At 52.4% G+C, this 12,689-nt stretch overlaps 1 pseudogene; it reads right to left on the bottom strand.

The window, feature by feature from the left end:
- Positions 1-246: 246 nt before the first annotated feature.
- On the bottom strand, positions 247-2,903 carry LOC108285715 (annotated as a pseudogene).
- Positions 2,904-12,689: the final 9,786 nt, after the last annotated feature.

The following is a 12,689-nucleotide window of genomic DNA, read 5'->3' as shown; positions in this document are numbered from 1 at the left end:
CACCGGCAGCCAGCTGGCTGGACCAGCACACGCTGACAGGGCTGGACTATTTACGGGCCCATTTCGGGCTGTACCTTGGCCACCTTCAGGCATGGTGCTCAGCTGTGATGCCAAAATAAGTTAGGGCCAGCCAGGCGGGGCAGGGCAGGGCTTAGGCTACACGCACAAGTGCTGGGGACTTGGGGCCTCAATATTGTCAAGGGCTGGGGCAGTAAACATGGCTGGGGCGGCCCTGCCCACCCCTAGTGGTGGGTAACAACTGGAAGCAAAGCATCTGGGCAGGGCTGGGAGGCTCAGGCATTCGACAGGCAGCTCTGGATCCAATCCACCCACTGCTGGGCTGAGGGCACATCCTGGGCACAGAAGTTGTAAATGCAGCGTGTTGTCTTCACATCGAAGGAGGCCTTCTCATCCAAGATCTTAGGGACACCCACGGTGGGTGCGCCAGGTGCCACAGCCTCCATCTCCCTCCACCAGGCCGATGACACCCTTGTACTCTGTGTCCACACGGTGGTTGTAGTCGCAGAGCTGGTGCTTGGTCTTGTCCAACACAAACCAGCGGGCCTTCCAAGTCTTCACGAAGTCCCCCTTCTTGTGCAGAGTGCTCTCGTAGGACCAGTTCTCACTCAGCTGTCTGGAACTGGCTGTACAGCGTGCTGGTGCTGCGATGGGCAGCCTGGTGGTCGCCAGATGCGGTTGAGCCAATACTGTGGTCGCTGTCCAGGCTGAGGCTCAGGGTGGAGCCCACAGGCCCCTCCTGCAGTTACACGCCCAGTGAGCGGTGGTGGGCATGCAGTGGACAGTAGGAGGGAGCTAGGAGTGCCATGTCTGTCTGGCCGGGCCTTCCAGGCACTGTGCAGCCTTCACCTGGTCCCAGGTGTCCTTCCAGGGCTCAGGGGGTCGTCCCAGTTCTGTCTCCAGCCTCTGTAGCTCCTCCAGCAGGTGTGAGATGGCATCAGGCTGGGCTCAGGGGCAGCTCTCGCAGTAGGGCCACACCACAGGGCACCTGCTCTGGGGAGTGCCTCAGTCAAACTGTTGTTGCTCCAGGGGCTTGAGGGCCCCCTGGGCCAGTTCCCAGTCATAAGGAGGGCCCTCAGCCAGCGTCTCCTCAGTGTAGAACTGAGGAGTTCTACACTGTTCAGGCTGGATGCATTGCTATAGGGTCGCAGGACCTCTGTGTCCTCCAGGGCATCCGTGTAATTTTAGAACATGGCTGTCCTCTTGCTTATCTGGTCCACATACTCCCACGCAGACTGCACGGCAGCTGGCCCCTGCATTCCCCCTTCTCCTCATCCAGCAGCCCCAGCTCAATGTGCTCAGAGTCAGAGTCCAGCAGGAAGGTCCAAAAACAGCAGGACACGTTGTTAGTAGCTGGAGAACTTGAGGTAGAACTGATTGAACTCAAACTCCATGGGGAACTGCAGGCGGACCAGGTGCATGCGGTCAGGAACTGCAGGAAGACGGGTGTGAGGCCGCTGCTCTGCCCAGCCCTGGTGTGGGCTCCACGGTGGCTGAAGCGATGATCGAAGGACAGCCATTCCTTCTCCACTAGCAGGCAGAAGCCCTCCAGCGTGTGGTAGAAGGGGTCTGAGAGCAGCTGCACCAAGGATACCACCTGCGTGGTGATGTCCCAGCCGTCCTCCAGGCCTGCCAGCACTGACACCTGCAGCAGCTTGCAGATCTGGATCAGCCACTCTGAGTCCTCCAGCCAGTGCTGGAAGGAGGCTAGGCCGGGGTCAGCAGCAGGGCAGCCCGGGACACACACCTTCAGCAGCTGCTCGAAGCTGGCCTTCACCTGCTACACCTCGAATGCCTCAATAGGCACCAGCTCCCATTGCTGCAGGGGGTCTGCCTGCACGCCCTTGAGCTGGGCTTTGTCCCCGGGGATGTAGAGGGCTGCTTGCCTGGGCTGCAGGAAGCCCAGGTCATGGTGGGAGGGGCCCTGTTGGTCTGGGGTGGGGCCAGCATGTCTCTGCCAGCTAGCCAGGACCCCACATCAATGCCAAGCCCACTGCTGCACCCTCCGGTCCAGACACTGCTCCACTTACCTCAGGGTGTGATCCGTCTGGAGGCTGAGGCCGCCATGGGTTGGACAGCGTGGTGGCCCTGGCTCTGGGGCTGGGAACGTGACTGCCGTGTGGGCTGAGAAGGTGCTAAGCATGTTGCATCCTGAACTGTCAGCGTAGCGGGGCATGGAGCTGACCACAGCCTGCAGGTACTTCTGCTCCAGGCTGCTGGAATCCCCCTGGGACTGGCCTGGAGAAGGTGCATTCTGGGACTTGAGGCGGACGACACTGTTGCTGTACAGGGCCCCAGAGCACAGCAGCACTGCCTTAGACTGCCGCTGCGCCAGCAGACTGGGGTGGCGGTTCTGGCGGTAGCAGTGGGACACGCGCTGTAGGGCACTGTCCCGGACACTCTGGGGTATGATCAGCAGCCCTGGTAGCTGCGGCAGATGGGTACAGGGGTGGACTAGAGAAACGCTGAAGGGCTTTGGCCCGGCCCAGGCTGCAGCTCAGGGTCACACGCTCCAAGGACTTCAGGATTGAGGATGGGGTCAGCGTGCTGAGGTCCAGCTCCTCCAATACTGAGATCTCGTCTTCTTGGTTCTCAGGGGGCGGCTGGCCCTGATACTCCCAGCTCGGTGGGTTGTGCTTCTTGAGAGTGACATGCTGCCGCCCAATGGTCTCCTTGGCGTTCTTAACCAAGTTCCTGGACAGGATTCTCAGGGAAGAACACTTGTCCTTGGTGACTTGGGGTGGCTGGCCGGGTGTATGGGCAGAGCCCAGGTTGAATGCGAAGGTGGCTCTGACATCCAGCGGGTACCACGGCTCATGCAGCTGCTTGCAGAAGTTGCTCTGGATGATTTTTAAAGTTCCCTTTGGCCAGGCGCAGTGGCTCATGCCTGCTATCCCAGCACATTGTGAGGCTGAGGCAGGAGGATCCCTTGAACCCAGGAGTTCAAGACCAGCTTGGGCAACATAGGGAGACCCCATCTCTAAAAAAAGGAAAAGTTAGCTGGGTGTGGTGGTGCATACCTGTAGTCCTGGCTACTTGGGAGGCTGAGGTGGGAGGATCACTCGAGCCCAGGAGTTTGAGGCTGCAGCAAGTTGTGATCATGCCACTGCCCTCCAGCCTGGGTGACAGAGCAAAATGCTGTCTCTGAAACAAACAAATAAATAGTGCCCTTCATTCTTGTTTGTTCGTTTGTTTGTTTTTGAAGCTGAGAACAGCTGAGCTGTCTTGGTGACAGGGACCAGCCCACGGGCATGAAACTTAAAAAAATCACCCAGACAGAAGGGTGAGGCCCAGACAGCTCTGCTGGAACTAGGATCTAAGTCAAGCAGGGAGTCGTGTGGCTCTTGAAGGAAAGGTTTGAGTATGACCCTCACCCCAGAGTCAGAGGCAGCAAAGCAGACCGATGGGCTCCTGAGAACAGGAGTCATCTGTTACTTACGATGAACAAATTATACACACACAAGTGTGTGTGTGTATGTATATATATATATATATATATATATATATATATATTTGAGACGGAGTCTTGCTCTGTTGCCCACGCTGAGTGCAGTGGCGTGATCTCAGATCATTGCAATCTCCACCTCCCAGGTTCAAGCCATTCTCCTGCTTCAGCCTCTTGAGTAGCTGGGACTACAGGTGTGTGTAACCATGCCTGACTAATTTTGGTATTTTTAGTAGAAATGAGGTTTCATAGTTTTGGCCAGGCTAGTCTCGAACTCCTGACCTCAAGTGATCCACCTGCCTCAGCCTCCCAAAGTGCCGGGATTACAGGTGTGAGCCACCGCGCCCAGCCCAAATAGTATTTGAAATGATCTCTACAAGATTTGGAATTCTGTCCAAAGCTACTTCACAACATGCTAGAAAAGTGATCCCGTTAAGATAAGCACAGTAGCCAGGTGTGGTGGTGTGTGCCTGTAGTCCCAGCTACTTGGGAGGCTGAGGCAGGGGAATCGCTTGAACACGGAAGGCAGAGATTGCAGTGAGCCTAGATGGTGCGACTGCACTCCAGCCTGATGACCGAGCAAGACGCCATCTCAAAAAAAAAAAAAAAAAAAAAAAAAAAAAAAAAAAAAAAAAAAAAAAAAAAAAAAAAAAAAAAAAAAGATACAGCATGTGCTGAGGAGGGAGGAAAAAGCTCTAAGTCAGCTTTATTCCCCAAGTGCTCACAACCCTGGGACATTCCCACGACTCTCCTCGCTCCCCAGAGCTTCCTCTGGGAGCCCGAGTGCCGGACTCTAACCCCCAACAGTGCGGATGAGCTGGGGAAGAGACAAGAAGGAAGAAGCTGGGGTGAGAGACAAGGATTCAGCCTCAGAGGAATTTCTTTGTAGGGTGAGAAAACCCTGGGTGTTAGGATCACAGAATTAGAGATTAAAGTTCACCCATGACTGAGCCTATCTGTGTCTCGTGCTCCATGAATGAGAGGTCCTGTATCCTTGTTTCCTCTGTGGTCCCAGTGCCCAGACAGTGCTTGGCTTACAGCAAGCACTCAATAAATAGTTGAATGGATGAACAAATGCCTCACTTTCTTCATTTATACATCAGAAATCATGGTAACCGACCCCCCCCCCGCCATTTTTATTATCTGTTGCTATGTAACAAATTAGCTCCTAACTACTTGGTGGTAAAACAACAATCATTTTATTCTCACTCAGGATTTCCATGAGTCAGGAATTTGGGATTTTTTTTTTTTTTAATGGAGTTTTGCTCTGTCACCCAGGCTGGAGTGCAGTGGTGCGATCTCGGCTCACTGCAACCTCCGCCTCCTGGGTTCAAGTGATTCTCCTGCCTCAACCTCCCCAGTAGCTGGGATTACAGGTGCGTGCCACCACACCTGGCTAATATTTTGTATTTTTAGTAGAGATGGGATTTTGTCATGTTGGCCAGGCTGGTCTCAAACTCCTGAGCTCAAGTGATCTGCCCGCCTTGGCATCCCAAAGTGCTGGGATTACAGGCGTGAGCCACGGTGCCCGGCCGGCATTTGGGATTTTGTGTGGCTCTGTCTCAGGGTCTTTCATGCCACTGTAGTCAGACGGTGGTGGGAGCTGGAACAGGAGGGGACTGGCCAGGCAGTTCTCTCTCTCCATGGAGTCTCAGGGCTCCTCCAGTGGTGGTGGGGGCAGGGTTGGGCTTCCTCACAGTGGTTGACTCATGGTTCCCAGGCAAGTGCTCTGGTGAGGAGAGTGGAAGCTACTTCAGTGTTATGACTGTCTGAGAAGTCACAGAGCGTCACTTCTGCCAGAGGCCCAAGACCGTCGGGATTCAAGAGGAGGGAACGTGGACTCTGTTTCTGGTGGGAGGAGTGTCAGTGTTCCGTGGTAGGAGCTCATGGGGTGGGGGAGCTTGTGGCCATCTTTGGAGATTCAATCTGCTGCCACTAGTAGGGGGCCGGACCGACACTGGAACTCAGGCAGGCCAAACGCAGTCCCTGACCCCTGCATCACCGCTGCACGGGATGCCCCGGGACAGGCTGAGTCTCCCACAGACCTAAAGCCAAACTAAGGACGCAGTGAGGCCCACAGCGAATACCCTTTGCAAATACGAGATGGCTGGACCTGCTTACTGTGACTGTCCTAAGGAAGCACCACAGGCGAGTGGGGTTTAAACAACAGAAATGGTCTCCTTGTGATTCCAGAGGCCAAAAGGCTGACACCACAGTGTGGACCGGACCATGCCTTCGCTGAGGCTCTAGGGGCGGGGCCTTCCTTGCCTCTCCCAGCCTCCAGGGTTCCTGGGAATCGGGGGTGTTTGTTGGCTTGTAGATGCATCGCTCTAGCTCTGCCTCGGCTTCTACTCGGCCTCACCTGCAGGTCTGTATCTGTGTCTCTCTTCTTCTTACAAGGACATCAGTCATAGTGGACCAGGACCAACCCTACTCCGGTATGATCTCATCCTAACAAATGACATCGGCACAGCTCCTATTTCCAAACACAGTCACACACGGAGGCTCTGGGAGGACACGAATTGTGGGGACATGATTCAACTCACAAAGTCCCCGTCTGATTTTCCAGTCTGCCCTGCCTGTGTTCCCAGCCCCTCATGAGGCTCCGCACAGCGCTTTAAATGGGGGTACATGGTTCCCGGGTCACCGAGCACATCCAGAAGGATGTAACCAGCCTCGGAGGGCCAGAACGCTAAGCCTGCGTGGCAGTGGCCACCTTCACTGGCGAGTAAGGTCGGGGAGGAGAGGCAGCCAGAGGGCCTTTGGTGGCCTGCCAGTGCCCCCCTCACTTCCCACATATCACGGGACTTCTTTCAGTCCAGCCAGCTGGGCTCCTCTGTCATCCCTCCTAAGCACAGTGCGTCCGCTCCCAGGATGGCTCTATTAATAACCTTCATGAGGATGTTCTGGGACGGCCATTCATGCTTTCTGTCCTCACGTATGGCCCCCACTCCATGCCATTCATGATCGTGACCCCCCAGGCGTGGCTAGCTCCTTCCCTTTCTCCCCTGCAGTGCGTCTGCAGGATCCAAGGTGCTGTGTGTTTGCTGTTCACAGTGGCCCATGAGTGAGAGGCAGCGGCGTTCACATCGTAGATTAAGTGAGCAACGACTGGCTGGGACGTGCGCGGTGTGGCCCTTCTTGGGGACTACAGTGTGGCAGAAGAAAACACCCTGAGCTCCGTCTGTTCTCTTTCTCCTGCTGATATTTTGCTGCCGCTGCAACATTCATTGAATCCAACATAAGCCATGAAAGTCAGTCTCATGGATGCTGAGCAGGGAAGGGAAGGATGGAGAAGGGGCTACAGGGGGGACTAAAGATTCCCAGCACAAAAGGCAACTGCCCGCCACCTATCAAGGATATTCACCCACCAAATGGGAATAATAATGAATCGAGGGGCTTTTGCTAAGGCTGAGCTAATACAGCTAAAGTGTACTAGCAAGGTTAATGTCGCCCACCTGAGTTCAAATCTTTGCACACATCCTCACCTAAATGTATGAAGTCAACAAAGAAGGCAAGTCAGCAAAGAATGCCTTGATCAGTCCTTCACCATTACTAGGAGGCAGAACATACCAAACTTCAAATAATCTGCGGGTAGAAAAAAGCCACCAAATTCCAGCAGACTTCCTGCTGCCATGGTAGGTCATGAGCAAGGTCAACAGGGTAAGGGAGGCTTAAAGGACTCAGTACAGGCTGGATGCAGGGGGGTCGTGACCATAATCCTAGGACTTTGGGAAGCTGAAATGGGAGGATCACTTGAGCTCAGGAGTTCGAGACCAGCCTGGGCAACACAGTGAAACCCTATCTCTACAAAAAAAAAAAAAAAAAAAAAAAAAAAAAAAAAAAAAAAAAAAAAAAAAAAAAAAAAAAAAAAAAAAAGAAACAAAACCCCTAAAAGGCTCGTTGCTATGGCTCACACCTATAATCCCAGCACTTTGGGAGGCCTAGGTGGGTGGATCATCTGAGGTCAGGAGTTCAAGACCAGCCTGGCCAACATGGTGAAACCTCATGTCTACTCAAAATACAAACATTAACCAGGTGTGGTGGCAGGCGCCTGTAATCTTAGCTACTAGGGAGGCTAAGGCAAGAGAATCGCTTGAATCCGGGGAGGCGGAGGTTACAGTGAGCCGAGATCACACCATTGCACTCCAGCCTGTCAGACAAGAGTGAGACTTTTTTTTTTTTCCTTAAAAAAAAAAATTAGCCAGGCGTGGTGGTGCACGCCTGTAGTCCCAGCTACTTGGGAGCCTCGTCGGGGAGGATGGCTTGAGCCCAGGAAGTCAAGGCTGCAGTGAGCTGCAATCACACCACTGCACACCAGCCTGGGTGACAGAGCAAGACCCTGTCTCAAAACAACACAACAACAACAACAACAAAACCTGACAGCATACCTGTGGTATGCTGACACAGCTCCTTCCCTGTGTCTAGTTCTCCACCAGCCGTTCCAAGTACAAAATGGCTCATGCCCTATGCAACCTTCATCCCAGAGCAGGAAACAGATAAGCCACTGAATAATGTACTGAACGGTGGCCTCCAAAAAAAATATTCATTTCCCAACTCCTGGAACTTGTGAGTGTGGCCTTATTTGGAACAAAAATCATTGCAGATGTCATTAAATTAAAGATCTCGAGAAGTGATCATCCTGGATATAGGGTGGGTCCTAAGCCCAATGACAGGGGTCCATATAAAAGAAAGGGAGAGACATTTGGGACACAGAGACGGAGAGAAGTCCATGTGAAGACAGGGGCAGAGACGGGTGCAGTGTGTTTGTGAGCTGTGGAATGCCTGGAGCTGTCAAGAGCTGGAGGGGCCAGGGAAGATCTCCCCTACAGCCCCAGAGGCAGCACAGCCTGGACTTTGGATTTAGGATTTCTGGCTTCCTGAATGATGAAAGATGCTTTTCTGTTGTTTTCAGCTGCTGAGTTGGTGGCCATTTCTTATGGCAGCCCTGGCCATTCCTTATACGCAGGGGTGAACGTGAGGGAAGGCTTTTTCCTTGCAACCAACTTCAACATCATTGCTTAAGGCCAGAGTGATGACTCACACCTGTAATCCCAGCACTTTGGGAGGCTGAGCAGGAGGATCATTTGAAGCCAGGACTTTGAGACCAGCCTGAGCAATATAGTGAGATCCCATCTCTAACCACCCCCACCCAAAAAAGACAGAAATTAGCCAGACGTAGCGGTACCTACCTGTAAGTCCCAGCTGCTGGGGAGGCTGAGGTTGGAGGATGGCTTAAGCCATGATCACGCCACTGTACTCCAGCCTGGGTGACACAGTGAGTCCTAGAGACAATGTCTTGTTCACAGTTGAAGGTCCACCATTGAGTGTGCAGCCAGGGTCCACTTGGAGACAGAAAGTATGCTAGTTATTCTAACAGGGAGAACTTAGTATATAAAAGTGTTTACTAGATATTGAAAACAACTTGAAAAGGCAAAGAGAAAACACCAGTGTCAAGGAGGGAGAAACTGCAGGAAGTAGCTACTCAGTCCTTGGACAAAGGCAATGAAGGGAAGAGCCTGAAGTTATGAAAACTTAGAAGATTGGAGGAGGAGTCCATGGAGCTGGGACACAGACCTCTGAAGAGGATGGAAAGAACCAGAAGAAGCCAAATATTGGGGCCAGCTCTGCAGACAGGCACGGCCACACTTAACCAAAGTCAGATCATATTTCTCCTTGGCTCAAAGCACTCCATGGCTCCCATCTGACTTGGAGTAAAGGCGTGGTGGTACGTGCCTGTAGTCCAACTACTCAGGAGGCTGAGGCCTGGGAGGTCAAGGCTGCAGTGAAACATGATTGCACCACTGCCCTCAGGTCTGGGCGACAGAGTGAGATCCGATCTCAAAAAAAGTTAGGGCCGGGTGTAGTGGCTCACGTCTGTAATCCCAGCACTTTGGGAGGTCGAGGAGGGTGGATCACGAGGTCAGGAGTTCAAGACCAGCCTGACTAACATGGTGAAACCCTGTCTATACTAAAAATACAAACATTAGCTGGCCGTGGCGGTGCGCACCTATAATTCCAGCTGCTCAGGAGGCTGAGGCAGGAGAATGGCTTGAACCCAGGAGGTTGCAGTAAGCCGAGATCGCGCCATTGCACTCCAGCCTGGGTGACAGAGTGAGACTCCGTCTCAAAAAAAATGAAAAGTTAACGTTAGTGTCTCAGAATGTGACTATCAGGCTGGAGTGCGGTGGTGCAATCTTGACTCACTGCTCCAACCTCTACCTCCTGGGCTCAAGAGATTTTCCTGCTTTAGCCTCCCAAGTAGCTGGGACTACAGGGCATGCCACCATGCCCAGTTGATTTTATATTTTTTGTAGAAATGGGGTTTCACTGTGTTGCTCAGGCTGGCCTTGAACTCCTGGGTTCAAGTGATCTGCCAGCTTTGGCCTCCAAAAGTGCTGGGATGAGCCCCTAAGCCTGGACTGTTCCTTTAAATATCTTTTAACTCTTTGCTCCAATGTCACCTCCCTAGTGAGCTCTTCCCAGACCTTCCTGCTAAAAACCCAACTCCCAGCAACCCCTCCCTTCACTCCGCTTCATTCTCCTCCTTAGCAAGCATGGTCACCTTCTTTCTTTTTGTCTTGGCTCTGTTTCTCAGGCTGGGGTGCAGTGGTGCCATCTTGGCTCACTGCAACCTCCACCTCCCAGGTTCAAGCCATTCTCTTGCCTCAGCTTCCCAAATAGCTGGGATTACAGGCACCTACTACCATGCCCATCTAGTTTTTGTATTTTTAGTAGAGACGGGTCTTCGCCATGTTGGCCAGGCTGGTCTCGAACTCCAGACTTCAGGTGATTTACCTGCCTCCGCCTCCCAAAGTGCTGGGATTATAGGCATGAGCCACTGCACCTGGCCAGCGTGGTCACCTTCTAAGATACAAGACCGGGATTTTATCTCTTTTGTTCATTGCTGTATCCTACGTATCTAGAGCAGAGTAGACATTCAATAAACCTCTGTGGAATGAATGAGTGAAATAGGCCTTTCCAATGCTAAATGAAGCTACTAAGAAAAGAGAGTTTGTTGGGTGCCACCTCTGAGTGGCCCTGCCTGCCCTCCCTCTCCCTGTCAGGACATAGGCCACTAGGGCTGTTCTGTCCTGGAGAGAACTGGAGGCTGGCCAGCTGCTCCCTGTTCCAGGGCCATCTAGAGCCTCTGAGCCCGCTCTGGTCCCTCCAGCAGGAAGAAGGTGTGGGGTCCTGATGGCCCAGTGCCAGTGCCACAGGCCAGAGCAGCCAGGCCAGGAAGGAGATCTCGGTGGAAAGGTAAGTGTGAGTCATCCCCCTGATGACTGTGCTTGGACGTTCATGGGAGACCAGCCTGGCCAACACAGTGAGACACCGTCTCTACTAAAAATAAAAACAAAAATATTAGCCAGGCATGGTGGCCCACGCCTGTAGTCCCTGGAAGGCTGAGGTGGGAGGATCACCGGCACTCCAGCCTGGACAACAAAATGAGACCCTATAACAAACAAAAAAAAGTAGTCACAGGCCAACCCAGATATAAGAGAGCCGAGGAGTGGACTCACCTCTCAGTGGGGGAACTGAATGGAACTACTTGCATCTGTAGAAAAGGTGAGGATTGGTGGTGACCATCCTGAAGCGAATGGCGTCATCTATTCATCAGATCCTCTCCCAGAGCGACGCGTGACTGAAGCTGCTGGCTATGAGCCATTCACTTCCAAGCTTCCTTCTTGTAGCTGGCGCTGTGCTGAAGGTGGGTGACAGGCCCCCAAGAGCTACCTTAAAATAAGTCCCTAGCAGAGCCATCCTGTGACCATCCTGGCTTCCTCCTGCCCCATTTTCAGGCCTGGGACACTCCCTTTTTCCCCACCCAGAGGGCTCAGTTCAACCTGCCCTGCCCCGAAAAACTATGAGAATTGTCCAAACAGCAGGCACAGCGCATGTAACCAGGAGGAACAGCCACCAAGCTCAAGCTCGAAAACATGGTGGACATCATGTTGTTGGTCATGATGATGATGATGATGATGAAGATGATGATGATGAAGGTATCAGTGAGGGTCCCAGCGGAAAACCAATAGCACACTCACATTAGAACAGTTCAAGAGAAGTTAATAAAAGGGCTGTTTACAAAGCTGTGGGCATAATGTATAAAAGTGTGCAGAGGCCAGGCAGAGGCTCATGCTTGCTATCCTAGCACTTTGGGAGGCTGAGATGGGAGGATCCCTGAGCCCAGGACTTTGAGACCAACCTGGGCAACACAGTGAGACCCCATCTCTTAAAAAAATAAAAAATTAGTTAGGTATGTTGGTGCATGCCTGTGGTCCCACCTACTTGAGAGGCTGAGGCAGGAGGATTGTTGGAGCCTGCAATGAGCCATGATCATAACACCGCATTCCAAGTTGGGTGACGGAGGGAGACCCTGTTTAAAAATATATCGAAAATAAAAATAAATAAAGGCATATGGAGAAACCACTAGAAATTGTGTCAAAACACCTTTTGCTGATACTTTGCTGCTCACTGTCATTCACTGAATCTAACATAAGCCGTAAAAGTCAGCCTCATGAGTGCTGAGGAGGGGAGGGAAGGATGGAGAGGGGTCTGCAGGGGTGACTAAAGATTCCCAGCACAAAAGGCAACCGCCATCTATCAAGGATATTCCTCCACCCAATGGGGATAATCATTTATCCTAGGGCTGCTGTGAGGGCTGAGCTGATAAAGCTAAAGTGTACTAGTAAGGTTAATGGCACCCACATAAGTTCAAGTCTTTGCACATGTCCTCACTTAAATGTATAAGGTCAACAAATAATACAAATGAAGCCATGACTCATTCCTTCAACATTACTAGGAGACAGAACACACCAAACTTCAAATAACCCACAAGAGGAAAAAAGCCACCAAATTCCAGCAGACCTCATACTGCCACTGTAGGTCATGAGCAGGGTCAATAGGGCAAGGGAGACTTAGAAGACTCAGCACTGGCCAGGCGCTGGGGTTCACACCTGTAATCCCAGCACTTTGGGAGACCGAGATGGGAGGATTGCTTGAGCTCAGGAGTTTGAGACCAGCCTGGGCAACCTGGCAAAATCCTGTCTCTACAAAAAATACAAAAAAATTAGCTGGGCATGGTGGCACATGCCTGTGGTCTCAGCTACTTGGGAGGCTGAAGCGGGAGGATCACTTGAGCCCAAGAAGTGGAGGCTGCAATATGCAGATAATCAAGCCACTGCCCTCCAGCCTGGGCGACACAGCAAGACCCTGTGTCAAAAAA

The sequence above is a fragment of the Cebus imitator genome, unplaced genomic scaffold (genome assembly GCF_001604975.1).
Source record: "Cebus imitator isolate Cc_AM_T3 unplaced genomic scaffold, Cebus_imitator-1.0 Scaffold15, whole genome shotgun sequence".
In the NCBI taxonomy this organism is placed as follows: Eukaryota; Metazoa; Chordata; class Mammalia; order Primates; family Cebidae; genus Cebus; species Cebus imitator.
The sequence above is the reverse complement of the archived record's forward strand: the minus strand, read 5'-3'. Positions and strand labels throughout refer to the sequence as shown.